Raw genomic sequence first — 17,115 nt, forward strand, 5'->3', positions numbered from 1 at the left:
TCTACGTCTTGGTCGTAGTAGTCATAGCATAGCCTCTGGCTTCCTCCGCTTCTGGGATTCCCTGAACTTCAAGAAAGACATGGAGTTTGTGGGAATCATGGTTCTCTTCCTTGATGAAAAGGTAAGTTAATCTTCGATCTATCACTCTTATTTAACATAATTGTTTTAATTGATTTCCTGATTCTTTGTTGAATAATATTATTTGCAGATTCCGTGATTCATGGGTTTACCCCCGTCGGACGTGCTAATCATTACATGCCATCTTTGAAAGCATATTCCATTGTGAAAGTCGATCGTTTTGAGGTTGCTAGGTGCTCAAGCATGTACAAGATAACTGATCATCCATTCTTCATTGGTTTCATCTCACTAACCATTATTGATGAAGTCATCATGGGTGCTTCTGAGATCAATCTCCAGTCAAGATTAGACTGTTCGACAATCTCCAAGTGATTGCGAACACAAACCTAGAATTCCCATGTATATTATCATATTGCAACTGGGTTTATATTATGTTTCGATATCATAACTGATATTTAAACTCGCATATGTGGTTGGGCAAATCCGTTATGTCCAGGTATCTGATCTCAGCAAAGAAACAACTCGGGTCGTTATCTGTTTCCTCATTGATCCGTAAGAAACAATCAACTCATAATTCCCTTTATATTACTGTCTATACTGTGCTAACATCAATAATCAAAAATATTTCCTACCCAAGATTTGTGGTCGTCTATTTATTTCCCTTACTTATCAATCTAATTTTACACAAATCTTTATTTTACAGTCTAAAAGAAACCACAATAACCCAAACAATCAAAACACCAAAAACTAGAATCCCAAAAAAGACGAATCATTAATGATCACCTCTCTTTTTGTCTAATCTTACAAATAAACTTCAAAAAAAATATACCAAACCAATCAACCCAACTAAAACTCAACGACACATATATTGAGCCAGTTAAACAAATACAAACTATAGGGCCAGCTATTTAACAATTTACAAATTTACTTTCGCAGATGCTTACGAAGAAGACGAAGACGACAACCAAGACCAGTGAAATTACCTAAACAAAAAAACATAGTAGGTTACAAACTCTGATAAATACAACTAACAATGATTTTTGTTTACATATTATCCATCAAATTAAAGAGAAACAAAACACAGCCACACCAACAGATACACGAGACAATCCCAACTGATACAAAAGCGGCAACAACATCTCCACCTGCTCACTCTTCTTGTCTTATGAAGATAGCTTACATGCTCAATGTCAACAGACCAATGCTATTGTCTTCTTATGAGAAATACATATATTCGTTTTAAGGCACAAATACTAATTGTCACTCATTTTATAATTATTTCTACAAGTCTTCATGTATTTGTTTTAAAGGTCCGGTAAAAGCAACAAGTTTAAAAAAAAAAAATATAACCAACATAATAAGAATAAAAAAAAAATTATTACTTAATACACACGACATACACAACTAAACTGGAGAAAAAATATTCAGAAACAAAAAGTACTCTCAACACTCTTAATATAATTTATGTAATCTCAACAGTACAAGTAACAAATTAAAAAGACAAACAAACAATAAGTCTCAGTGACACATCAAGCAACCCTACGAACTATATCAATCACATTACTAACACAGTTTAGTCCTTCATGAGTGGAGAACAGTGCATGCACATTTCATCATCACAACTCTAACCCTATAACAATAAAAAACTTGAAAAACAATGATCAACCCAAAACACAAAATTCACAGCTACAATAACCCTAACAAATATTGAGATGAAACAAGAACTCTGTCCACAACCCCGCGCTTACACGAGGGCAATGCCCCTAGTCTATATTATAGTAGTTGAGTTTTTGCTCACTCCTCAGCATGCCACGTCAGCGTTTGTGGGCCCCGCTTTTAAAAAGTGTGAAAAAGTGTCAAGTTCATGGCTCGAACCCGGCTTATTGAGATATAAACACAAACATTTATACCACTAAACTAAATGATACTTTGTACATTGATGGTCGAACCTAATATATATTTATGAAGGTCAGAAGCCTTTACTTCTTCAGCTTCCTCTGAGGGTTAGGCCTACAAGTGTGTTATGAGTTTCATTTTTAAATGGGATTCATCACGTTATATGAAAAAAGCTCAAGTTTGCAACAATTTTAGTTTTCCCATATTGTAAAATGTTGTCGTTTAACATGAATTTGAGTTCTTTTCATCATTATCTCAAACAAGTCTGAGTTACAGAGTTGCACCGTGTGTCTGTTCGTAATCTATTTTTTCACCGGTGAACTCTTCATGTCCTCATCTTAAATCGCTTGATCATAACTTTTCCTGATTTGTAGCCCCTCTGTAAACCCTATATATATGATTCTCATCTTTGATGAATCTAATCTGCATCTCCGCAAAACTCATTGATTCCTCTTAGCTTTAACCTTCTTCTAGAAAATATTTCTCTATGCCTCTCCAGTTCGTCAAACCTGCGTCCCGGCGTCCGTCACATAGCCTCTGGCTTCCTCTGCTTCTAGGATTCCCTGAACTTTAAGAAAGACAGAGAGTTTGTGGGATGGTTCTCTTCCTTGATGAAAAGGTAAGTTAATCTTCGATCTATCACACTTATTTAACATAATTGTTTTAATTGATTTCCTGATTCTTTGTTGAATAATATTATTTGCAGATTCCGTGATTCATGGGTTTACTACCGTCGGACGTGCTAATCATTACATGCCATCTTTGAAAGCATATTCCATTGTGAAAGTCGATCATTTTGAGGTTGCTATGTGCTCAAGCATGTACAAGATAACTAATCATCAATTCCTCATTCGTTTCATCTCACTAACCATTATTGATGAAGTCATCACGGGTACTTCTGAGATCAATCTCCAGTCAATATTAGACTGTTCGAAATCTCCAAGTGATTGCGAACACAAACCTAGAACTCCGAGATATATTATCATATTGCATATGGGTTTATATTATGTTTCGATATCATAACTGATATTTAAACTCGCAGATGTGGTTGGGAAACTCCATTCGGTCCAGGGCTCTGACCTCACCAAAGAAACAACTCGAGTCGTTATCCGTCTCCTCGTTGATCCGTAAGAAACAACAACACATAATTCCTTTATATTACTGTCTATATTGTGCTAACATCAATACTCAAAAATATTTCCTACCCAAGATTTGTGGTCGTCTATTTATCTCCCTTACTTATTAATCTAATTTCACACAAATCTTTATTTTACAGTTTAAAAGAAACCACAATAACCCAAACAATCAAAACACCAAAAACTAGAATCTCAAAAAAGACTAATCATTAATGATCACCTCTATTTTTGTCTAATCTTACAAATAAACTTCAAAAAAAATATACCAAACCAATCAACTCAACTAAAACTCAACAACACATACATTGAGCCAGCTAAACAAATACAAACTACATGGCCAACTATGTAAAAATTTACAAACTTACTTTCGGAGATGCTTACGAAGAAGACAAAGACGGTAACCAAGATCAGTGAAATTACCTAAAAAAAAAACAAAGTAAGTTACAAACTCTGATAAATACAACTAACAATGATTTTTGTTTACATATTACCCATCAAATAAAAGAGAAACAAACACAGCCACACCAGCAGATACAAGAGACAATCCCAACAGATACAAAGGCGGCAACAACATCTCCACCTGCTCACTCCTTTTGTCTTATGAAAATAGCTTACATGCTCAATGTCAACAGGGCAATGATATTGTCTTCTTGTGAGAAATACATATATTTGTTTTAAGGCTCAAATACTAATTGTTACTTATTTTATAGTTATTTCTATAAGTCTTCATGTATTTGTTTTAAAGGTCCGGAAACAAGTTTAAAAATAAATAAAACATATAACCAACATAATAAGAATAAAAAAAATATTACTTAATACACATAACTTACACAACTAAACTGAAGAAAAAATATCCAGAAACAAAAGGTACTCTCAACAACATTAATATAATTTATATAATCTCAACAATACAAGTAACAAATTAAAAAGACAAACAAACAATAAGTCTCAGTGATACAGCAAGCAACACCACGAACTATATCAATCACATTACTAACACAGTTTAGTCATTCATGAGTGGAGAACAGTGCATACACAGTTCATCATCACAACTCTAACCCTATAACAATAAAAAACTTGAAAAACAATGATCAACCCAAAACGCAAAATTCACAGCTACAATAACCCTAACAAATATTGAGATAAAACATGAACTCTGTCCACAACTCCGCGCTTGCGCGGGGGCAATGACCCTAGTTATTAAAGAGATACATACTTAGGTTAAGATCCCGCCTTGTTCATAATAAATATTTTATATTTATTACTTATTTTATGTTTTCTGCATATTATGAAATAATAAAATAATAATTATATATTAAATAACTAAGAAATCAGTTACTATAATGTAATAAATTGACATGCGTATATAAATCAAACGACCGCTCTTGTTTATTCGCAATAATTTTAGGGTAAATAAATCAAAACAATCAATCTTATCTACTGTATATGATATATAATTAAATTTAAAAGATATTAACATAGATATAAAATATACTTTTAATATGGATATTTATTAAATGAGGTTTCTACTCATATGATTTTATGATTATTTGCATATTTTTGTAACAAAATTTTACACCAACGATTTTTTTTAATGTGGAATGTTTATTGGTTTAAATAATTTATAATCATTTAAAAAAAACAATGAAGACTTCAAAATTAAAATATTAGCTTTTCAATATATATTCAACGTATATATCAAAATATAAGTATGTATTTTCATATGATATATAGTTTAATTTAAACGATATGAAATATATATATATATATTAACATAAACGCCTATTAAAATAAAATTATTTATTTATATGATTTTATAATCATTGTATCTTATTATAGAAAAAAATTCAAACCTTGATCACAAAAATTTATGTGAGACTTTTAACAGTTTTACTAATTTATACTCATTTTGAAAAATTCAAAATACAACATGTGAAAAAAAATCTAAATTTTTATTATATGATTAATATAGTTGTGTAATTTATTTTAATAATAAATAATTAAAAAAATGATAGAAAGTATACAGATTGTTAGCAAATCTTTATTATTTAAAATCATTAAATACCATATATATCTTAATCACATTAGGTAATTTCGTAGGTTTTATTTAAGAAAAGAATATATAATAATTTCAGTTTGATAAATGAATGGTCCATAATGGACATACTATATAATATAACATTCCCTAACAATTTAATTTTGGACTAACAAAATTCTCAACTGATTCTCAAGCCGCCACGTAAGCAAAATTAGCATTCCAATTACGTGACAACTCAGTAGGACACTTTTTTAATTTAGTATAAATTACAAGTTATAACATTTTTAATGTTTCTCTATTAATATATAGGGGATTACACACTTCGTTTTTTTTGAAATAACTCACTTTTTAATAATCTTTAATTTAAATATTCATCATGTATAATTAAAATAATAGAATAATTTTATGAAAACCATATATAACTATAATAGGATTTTACGGGTCGTTTCATCAAATTTATTAAATAAATGGGTAAATTGCTATATTTTCATAAATATGAAAGTATATTTATTTAAAATATAAATCACTGATTATGTCGAACAAATATTTATATATAGAAGCAAAATTAATACCCGCACGGATATGTAGATCAAGCTCTAGTATTTATATAAATGACAAGTGATAGTCTACTGGTACTAAGAGATATGTGAACAGAAAAACTGAGAAGTTTTCATTGGTCACGGCTTATAACAATTAAGAGCATGATTATTGGGGGGTTCTTAAGGTGAGGTTCTTAGCGGAATATAAGAACCCGTCTCTTAACTTTTAACTAAAAAAGCTAAGAACTGGTTCTTAAATAAGAGTTTTAAGAGCCGGTTATTAACTTTTTAGTTAAAAATTAAGAGACGGATTCTTATATTCCGCTAAGAACTCCACTCTAAGAACCCCCAATAATCATGCTAATGCTCACATGTGAACGTGATATTGGTCCAATGTGTTCAGTTTTTAATATTCTCTTCGTCTTTGTCTTTGGTCCCAAAATCTATAATTTTATATCTATATCTCTTCGATCCAGCTAAATAATCTTAGCTGACTATATATTGGTCACATTTTTCATGTACATCTTTCGTATCCCCACCCTTTTTAGCGCGTTCTTTTCTCATCTTGTCAATATTGAATTATAAGTATAGGAACACTGATGCGTAAAGTCACAGAGTGATGTCAATATTTTAAAATTATCCATATGGTTGGTTCATATTTGGATAGATGAGGATGCCTCATGGCTCATATGACAGATTTCATCATTGTCAGTTAACCCTTGATTTAATATACGGTGATATTTTAGCAGAGAAGGTGATGGGGTTTTTTTTAGGATTGATCGTTTGTCCTAAAGCCTTTTCATACTTGCCAATGATCATCATTAGAGCCGAGCAGCTTTTGGTTGAGGTTTTGGCGAATAACATGATGTCGTGTGCAAAGAGAAGATTATTTATCTATAGCTTCCTCTCACCACTCGAATGCTTTTCAAAGGTTCTAGTGACTTAGCTGAGTGGCATAAATCTGAAAGCACTACCCCACAAAGTATGAAAATATATGGGAAGAGAGAGTTTCCTTGTCTAATTGCACGTTACTTTTACATGGCCATTGATAAGGAAGGAGTAGGTAACATAAGTAACCCCCCTACATTATCCAATTGCAGTAGTTCAATCATGAAAATTCAATCGTATTAAGACAACTTATATGAAGACCCACGCGAGTCTGTCATAGCTTTACTTATTTCGGTTTTATAGCCATGGAACAATACTTTTGATCTCTTGAATTCTTTCAGAAGGTGAAGATTATCATGAATGATCATCACATTGTCATATATGAATCGATTTGTCTGGTACAAATGCGGATTGATTTGCCGAGATAACAGGGTTAAATATATGTTGGAGGCGTCTGGTGAGGATCTTTAAAATGATCGTGAAGTAAACGTTATAGAGAGCTATTTGTCTATAGTCATCAATCTTGATAAAAAGAAACTCCAACTATATATGGAATACTATTTTAATAATAATATACCGGGTCTTACTTCGATTGGGTGGATTAAAAGTTGCTCAATAAAAACTATCATGGTCTCTATAAAGACTTTGGCTTTCTCGACACAAGGGTTTGGTTGGAACCATTGTAGATTAAACCTCAGGTAATGAATCTATGGATTCAGTAGAAATTGTCCATCAAACTCCAAAAGGATGTCTCTACGTTATTAAGAACAAGCTGATGGACCAAGCTAAGAGGCTATAACTTCATTCCAAGTACTTCAGCAAATCAACCAAAACTAAATCAAGATTGGAATTGTTATTCAAAACGTATTTGATGTAGGCAATTTTTTGCAGCTGATGTAGCCTAATACTTGACCCATAACTACAACATCACTAAACCATCCTACAAAGAACAAGGTGAAGTTCATATTTGATCGGAACATGAATTTTACCTATCCGAATGAAGAATATCTTCGGCAGGAAGAGCTATAGGCTCAATATCTCCAAGTATCGGCTCAATATCTCCAAGTATCTCGCCCTCTAGATTCTTCCACTTGCGATACTCATGATTCTCATACCGCTAGTTTTGATTAATAGGCTGCGTCGAGTTCATCGCCGACAAGGGACAATCATCTTCAACAAACTGTCGTCCAAACTGTGATTTATCTGCAAGAGAACATGATGGAGCGGAAGCAACGATAAACAGCTCAACCAATGGGTTATGAAAACAACGCTTGGGACCTGCCAGCTCAACCAATGGATTCTAGGCAATCCTCGCTTGGGACCTGCTTCTTGATTGATGAATCTAATCAAATCAATACAAGGGATAGAAAATACAATTATTCCAAAAGCCAAAGCTCATTTATTAATCAAATCAAACTGAATACAGCTTTAGGTTTAGATGTTTATTTATAACTAGATTTGGATCTGTGCGTCGCAACGGGCTTTGTTTGATATTTTAATTTAATAAAAATTATTTTAAAAAATTATTTTGTTATAGTTTTAAGATTGTTTTTCCATATGTTATGTAAGATTTATTTTATAATTAAGATTCGTTTTGACACATAAGTTTCAGTTAATATTTGTTTTTTATAATCATGGTGCATAGACGAACTATTATCATCTTTGTACTTAGAGTTAGAAAAAACATCCATACCTAAAATAAAATGGGAAGTTAAATAAGGCCAAGAAGCAATGACAACATTATACACTTTCTTATGTACTAATTTAATGTTTTATTAAACTTATCCAATGTTAAATAATTTTTTTGATTCATTTTATAATTCGTTTTTATTTAAGATTGTATTTTTTTTAATTCACTTATAATTCTTTTAAAAAAAACGAAAAACTATACAAAATATTTTTAAAAAAATTACTTTCAAATTGCTTTTTAGAATTATTCTTTGTTTATAAAATTTTAAAAAATTAAAATTGCTATCAAATTTTAAAAGAATATAAAAGAGCCACAATTGTAAAAGACTATGTAATAGTAATTTTCCTTTTCTAAGCTCCTAAATAGAACAATAAAATATATTTTTGTAATAGTTTTCCTTATCTAGTGTTCAAAAAAAATGTAATAATAATTTTCCTTTTAAGTAAAATGTAATAATAATTTTCCCTTTTCTAAATTTTTTTTAAATCCAAAACAAAAGAGAATTGTAACATATTTTTGACACATGTCACAATCTTAAAAAATTAATCGATACATGTCGCGATCATGTTAATTAGCAACTTTGAAAAAATCAAGCTTTATATAATAAGATAAATACTTAAATCTATGAAGATCCTAATTTTAATTAAAATAGGAAAACTACTAAAATTTACAAAATACAATAAAAAGTAATAATCTATGGAAACTAATGAATAATAAAGATATTTGGATAATTTCCAAATATCTTGCTGCATCAGGTCTCGCCGGCCAAGAAATATTTGTCCTCAAATCTTCATTCGTCTTCTTGGCACCATAATTACGTAAATCTGCACGAATTTTGCACGGTGCTGATTTTGCAGAAAATTTTCAGAAACTTCATTCTTCACGGATCTATTTACATCCAGAATTTTCAATAATTCGTTTTTGCACAAAGTTTGCACGATCCAGATTCCTAAAAGAATCTTCTTTGAAAATGCAGTCAATAACATTAACATTGTCTTCATACACATACACGTCGTAGATTGGATCACCATAGATCTCATGGTATTCTCTCTCGACAAAAAGACTTTCGTCCATGAAAGGATAGAAATTGCAACTGCAAATCAACATGACATCTAAAATCGTTCTTCGATTAAGAAACAAAATAGACGCAGCTCTGATACCACCTGATGGAGCGGAAGCAACAATAAACAACTCAACCAAGGGGTTATGGAAACCACGCTTGGGACCTGCCAGCTCAACCAAGGAATTCTAGAGAATCTTCGCTTAGGACCTGCTTCTTGATTGATGAATCTAATCAAATCAATACAAGAGATAGAGAATACAATCTCCCAAAAGCCAAAGCTCTTTTATTAATCAAATCAAACTGAATACAACCTTACGTTTAGATGCCTATTTATAATAAATCCTTAAATCTATGAAAATCCTACGTTTAATTAAAATAGAAAAACTATTAAAATATAGAAAATATAATAAAAAGTAATAATCTATGAAAACTAATAAATAATAAAGATATTTGGATAATTTCCAAATTTCCAAATATCTTGCTGCATCAGAACACCACCGATGGTGAGAGAGGAAACCAGCCGCTGCGATGCTGACTTGATGACGATGGTTGAGAAAACAGTTGCGGAGGAGAGGGAGTGTTATGAGGAGTAGTAGTGAGATCATTGACCACAATATAGAGAAGTAGAGAACACAAAATCAAGCTCAAAACAACTAAAAGAATCGATCATTCTTCTCTTCGAGAAAATACAAAGATCAAACCCTAACAGTACAGTCACTCGAAGAAGAAGCTTGCACAGGAAGAAGACAAGGACGTAAGAGCATTTCCACATATTTTTATATATTGATTCGAAGTTTCGAACCTGAGATGCTGTGGAAACCAATAGGTCGTAGAACCCACCTTTTTCTATATTTTTACTTTTAACTAGATGTTTTCCTACATTATTTGCAGAAAATAAAGTTTTTAAGTTTAAAATAAATTTTCCTTGACTTGTAAATTTTATTATTTGCTTAAAATTTAATTTTAAATTTAAATTAAATTATATGTAAGAAAAAAGAATATTGATTGTTGAACATGTCCGTTTGTCTGTAAAAACGATGCATGCCCAATACCAAGTTATTATAATAAATTAAGATAAAATAAATATATTTATTTATTTTTTTCTATAATATGTATGTATATATTTAAAATTATAAGATTGGAAAGATTATTATCTATTTATTTTGGTTAAGATGTATCATATCAAGTTCTTCAATATTAAGAGAAATTTTTTCTTTGGTATATAATTATCAAAACGTAAAACTAAATAATATTTTTAATTTTTTGAAAAAATATTTTTAAAAAACTAATGGTAGTAGAATTAGAAATATATATATATATATATATTTTTTTTAAACTGCATTAAATTTTGAAGAAATGTGTTAGTAATAAAAATTATATAATTATATAAAATAGGATTAAATAATATTTCAAAAATTATAAATTATTAGTATATTTTTTTATTTCTATTGTTATATTATTTATTGTTATATTAGTGACGATCTATGAGTTATTACGATATTTTAAAAAATTACCAAAAAAAAAAAATATATATATATGTAATGTTTATCTCACAATTAATTTCAAACCATGTTATCATTATTAGTATGTTACTAGGTGATTTTTCCGTGCTCATGCACGAATATAAATATTTATAAAATAAATATACAATAATAATGAATTGTTATTTATTTTAAATTTTAAATTAATTTATAATTTGTATGCACAATTTATATAAATAATATTATATTACTTTAATTTTTTTTTGACAACATTATATTACTTTAATTAGACATATGATTTTAGATATGTTATATCTAGTCGTTTTGTTGTTTTTATAGTCGATTTAGTTATCATTTGCGTATATTAGATTGCATATAATTCTCTTAATTCAACTGTAATATTTTAAATATATTAAAATAATGATTAATTTTCTTATTTGCATTTACGTTGTTTGTTGTCTTAGATATGTAAATATATTTGAGGAAGATTATGTATAACTTAAGATATATTGTGCTTAGAATCTTATTATATAAAGCTTGGTTCTTCAAAGTTGATAATTAACATGATCGCGATACACGGAAATTATATATCTTAAGACTATGACATGTGTTACTCTATCTCATAATTAAAAATATATATACTAAGATATTAACAAAAACGAATTTTATTAAAAAGTAATTAAAATATTATTTAATAGTAATTTTCCTTTTTTAAAATCCTAATCAAAAGATAATTGCCAAAAACTATTTGATAATAATTTTCCTTATAATATTATGACATGTGTTTAAATATATAATGATTAAACATATATATAATAAGATAATAAAAACGAATTTCGATAAAAACTACTTTTAAAAATTATTTAATAGTACTTTTTTTTTAATATTTAGTAGTAATTATTTTAGAAATTTTCGTTTTACAAAATACTTAAAATTATATAAAGCTTGGTTCTTCAAAGTTGCTAATTAATATGATCGCGATACACGGAAATTATATATCTTAAGACTATGACATGTGTTACTCTATCTCATAATTAAAAATATATATACTAAGATATTAACAAAAACGAATTTTATTAAAAAGTAATTAAAATATTATTTAATTGTAATTTTCCTTTTTTTAAATCCTAATCAAAAGATAATTGCCAAAAAATATTTGATAATAATTTTCCGTATAATATTGTGACATGTGTTTAAATATATAATGATTAAAAATATATATAATAAGATAATAAAAACGAATTTCGATAAAAACTACTTTTAAAAATTATTTAATAGTATTTTTTTTAAATATTTAGTAGTAATTATTTTAGAAATTTTCGTTTTACAAAATCCTTAAAAAAATTGAAAACTATTTTTTGTTTAATATTTAGTAGTAATTATTTTAGAAATTTTCATTTTACAAAATACTTAAAATTATATAAAGCTTGGTTCTTCAAAGTTGATAATTAACATGATCGCGATACACGGAAATTATATATCTTAAGACTATGACATGTGTTACTCTATCTCATAATATGTGTTAATCTATCTCAAAATTAAAATATATATATTAAGATATTAACAAAAACGAATTCTATTAAAAAATAATTAAAATATTATTTAATAGTAATTTTCATTTTTTGAAATCCTAATCAAAAGATAATTGTAAAAGACTATTTGATAACAATTTTTCTTATAATATTATGACATGTGTTTAAATATATAACAATTAAAAAATATATATAATAAGATAATAAAACGAATTTTGATAAAAAATACTTTTAAAAATTATTTAATAGTAAAATATTGTTTTTTAAATATTAAGTGGTAATTATTTTAGAAATTTTCTTTTTCCAAAATCCTAAAAAAAATTTTGAAAACAATTTATTTAATATAATTTTCCTTTTCTAAAATTTTAATGAAAATATAATTATAAAATATTATATTGAGCTTGGTTATTCAAAATTGTTAATTAACATGATTGTGACACATGTTAGTTATATATTTAAAAATGTGATATGTGTTAAACTATCTCATAATCAAAATATATGCTAAAATAATGAAAATGATTTTGCTTAAAAAATAATTATAAATATTATTTAATAGTCTTATTATTATTATTATTATTATTATTGTTAGTATTTTTATAAAAATTTTGGTTCTTCAAAATTGCTTATTTACATGATTGTGACAATGTTAGTTATATATTTGGAAATGTGATATGTGTTAAAATTTCTCATAATCAAAAATATATATACTAAAATAAAATAAAAAACGATTTTTAAAATTATAAATATTATTTAATAGTCTCATTATTATTATTTATTATAATGTTTGTTTTAAGAGATACTAAAGATATTGAATTATAAAAGATAAATATTAACTTTAAGAAAAAATGTTAAACAAAAACTAATTGTAAAATCCTACAAGTATAAAAAATTATTTAGTAAAAAAAATGAATAAAAATTAACTTTTAAATAAATAATATTACTTTTTTAAAAGCCTAATTAAAAGAAAATTTTAAAAGTACTCTTATTATTGTCTTATAAGTAACTAACTTTCCTTTTTTAATAGATAATTTTGTATGTTAAAAAAGTATGACCAAAAATAGCTACAAATATTTCACATCTATATTTAAGTTTAAACTTCTACATATTATTTTTACAAAACACAATAGTATTTACATGAAGAGGATTACCTCGGTATTTTATTTTAATTTCTTGATACAATTCAACTTTTTATTATCCTTATTACATCTTATGATGCTAACATAATTTTATATTTTAATGTTGTTATTGTACATGAGTATGTGTGAATATGATGAATATATGTTTGTATGTATACAACAAAATATATAAATAATAAACATAAGTTTTTCTATTAAAAATAAAATAGCTGTATAAAAATTTAAAAGAAAAAATAATTATAAAATAATTAATTTCATTTTTAAAAGTCTAAATAAAATAAATATATCAAAATAATCTTATTTTTCTTATAATTAACTAATTTAATTTTTAATAATTTTGTGTTAAAAAAATATAAACCAAAATTAACATCAAATATTTCACCTGATATGATTGTGACATGAGTCAATTAAAAAAATAGATTGTGAATGTGTCAATAAAACTGTCATTATGTGAAAATAACTTCTTCTTTTCATAAAATCCTAAATAAAAGAGATTTCTAAAAAAAAAAATTTATTTTCTAATCTTAATCAATTAAGATTTTTTTTTTTTTAATCCTTACGAGAGAGAATTGTAAAAAAAAGTTTAATAGTAATTTGTACTTATAAAAATTATTGATAAACATGATAGTAAAAAAATATTTAGTTAACAAGAAAATTTGTAAGAAATATTAGTGATATTGGAAAAAATGAATTTTGAAAATTGCAACTTTTAAAAATAGTTAATATTTACTGGAAATAATTATTTGATAGAAATTTTATTTTTCTAAATCCTAGAAAAAATATAATTATAAAAGATTATGTAATATTAATTTCCTTTTCTAAAATCCTAAAAATCTGTACAAGAATATTTGATAGTTTTTTTTCTTATTTATATAAAACATCACACAAAGTTTTATCATTGTCACAAGAATATTTGATAGTTTCATATCTTGTAAAAATATAAAATAAACTAAATTGTCTGATTCCAAATTATGTAAATTAATATAAGGATAATATTTTACAATCTCATGCATATATATATAAATTTTACAAAAGAACTAAATTATAACAGTTGGTTAATATTTTATTTTCATATGTTAATATGTTTTGATTCATCCTATAATTTACATTTATAAAATAAATTAGTATAATAAAAATATATATTTTTATTGTAGCTAAATCTATGATCTTAGATATAAGTTGGATTAGTCGGGTAACTCATGTTCTGAGTATATTGAGTTACATATATTCTTTCAAATTCAAACTGAAGTATAATTTTTTATTATAATTACAAAAAATCAAATTAGTTTTATTTATCGTTTAAATGTGCATGTAGTTTCATAATATTTATCAAATTATATGTTGATTTGTTTTAAAACAAAATATCAGAAAATAAAGCAATGATGAATATGAAATTACATACATAAGTAATTAATAAATATTTTGAAGCTCGCGAACACATATCAATATTTGCAATAATTAAAATATTTTATAAATTCTAAATAATTTGATGTCTTAGATTTATTAAATGGTAAACTAAAATTTATTTTAAATAATCTTAAAAATGAGAATTCAAATTTGTTTTGGTATTTTAATTATAGTCATATTAAGTTCTACAAACATAAAAACATAAAATTTAAAAGCAAATTTAATATTATGAAAACAAATAATTTTAATGATGATAAAATATAATATATCTACCTCGTTAAAGTATATAGTGTTACATTATTTTAAAATATTTTACAATTATTTGATCAAAAGATATTTATTGTTAATTCATTTTATTTATTTAATATATCTTAAAAATAAGCAGTTTAAAAAATGTGTGATTTTATTTTAAAAATAATAGTATATAAGTAAAATATAATTTATATATTTTTTTTACTGTAATTAAAAGATATTATAGTTAACTAAATATATGAAAAAATAAATAACACATTTCAATAATATTAATTATAAACTATTTTTACTCAATTAAATTTATATCAGTTTATGTTACTTACTTTTTTAATGTAATCATCTAAGAAAATAAATAGATATATAAAAATTATTTCTATTACTTTGAAATATATATTTTTGTATTGTTTAAAATTATGTTTTAAAAGAAATAATATATTTTTTCTAATATCAAGATTATGTGTGTGAATGTTTTTTTATGAAATCACATTATATGCAAATATATATTTTCATCTAAAAAATATAGATATAAAGAAATATTTTATTACTTCAAAGTATATTTTATGTTATTTAATTTTCATTTTAAAATTAAATATTTCTATTTTGTGAACTTTCCTTTTTAATGAAATCATATTATCTATACATATATTTTCGTTTTTTAATTTGTTTTTTAAAACTTTATGAATGTTTCCTTTTTATTATATATGTTATTTGGAAAATTTTAAAAAGAAAACTAAATAAAAAAAATCAATAATAGTATTTAAACTTTATAAATGTTTCTTTTTTATTATACTCCCTCTGTTCCTTAATATTACATATTTTAAGAAAAAAATTTGTTTTAAAAGATCAATTTTTTATATTTTCAAGACATGTTTTATTAACTAATTACAAATTTCAAAAAACTTAATTGCACTTATTGAATTGTTATTGGCTTAAAATTATGAAACAAAGATAAACACAAAAAAAAATATAAATTTAATGTGTTTTATTAAAATGTGTGAAAAATCTAGAATATGTAACATTAAAAAAAAGATGGAGTATATGTTATTTGGAAAATTTTAAAAAGAAAACTAAATAAAAAATTCAGTAATAGTATTTAAATGTAATATTTCTAATTCATTAAGGATATCAATGTAATGAACCATCGTGAGAGTTAACGTGAGCGCGACACATAAGCAAGTGACTTTTCAAATAATATTATAGAGATTTTTTATTTTTGTTTTTTGAAATTAATGTGATAATGACACATAGCAAATCAATTATCAAATAATGGTAATTAGAGTATTTTATCAAGGGTTTATTTGTGTACTAACCATAAAAAAAAGGGAAATTAGTTTTCTAGAGAGAATGAAGAGAGAGATAGGAAGAGAAATATAAGAAGGGAGAGTGTGTTTTTGGTTATTTAACAAATTTGGGTTTTTTTTAGTAGTTATAGGGGTAAATTTCCTTCTTTTTTTTTTTCACTGTAAACTTACTTTATTAAGATAAAATGCCAAAATCCAATTACAAAGAAAAGCCCAAAGACACAACCAAACCGAAAAACTAAACAAAAGTCAAAAAGCTCAAGAAGGCCCAGACAAAACCCTGACCCAAAGAAAACCAGAATCAGCCTCAACAGCCTGCCACGCGTTAAACGCATAAGCGAGGAAGGAACACGTGCATACGAGACAGGACACGTTTCCACGGTAAGGAAGTCGCCGCCGGAATGACTCTCCGTCCATCCACCGGACACACCAGAACAGGACGTCGAGAGAGAGAAACCGTCGAGGCAACTTCAGACAATAATGAAGCCAACGCCACTTTCACCGCTAGAGAATAATCGGGATTTTACCAGAACAAACCGGAACAGAAACCCGTCCAAAGGATCCACCGACGACTTTCGAAAAAGAGTGAAAGCAGACTTTCGAAAGGGTCAAATTTCCCTTTTATCAATTCATGTGTAGAGTTGCAAAGTTAACCGGAAAAATAAATCATGACGTAGT

Source organism: Brassica oleracea, chromosome C1 (assembly GCF_000695525.1).
Source record: "Brassica oleracea var. oleracea cultivar TO1000 chromosome C1, BOL, whole genome shotgun sequence".
Classification (NCBI taxonomy): Eukaryota; Viridiplantae; Streptophyta; class Magnoliopsida; order Brassicales; family Brassicaceae; genus Brassica; species Brassica oleracea.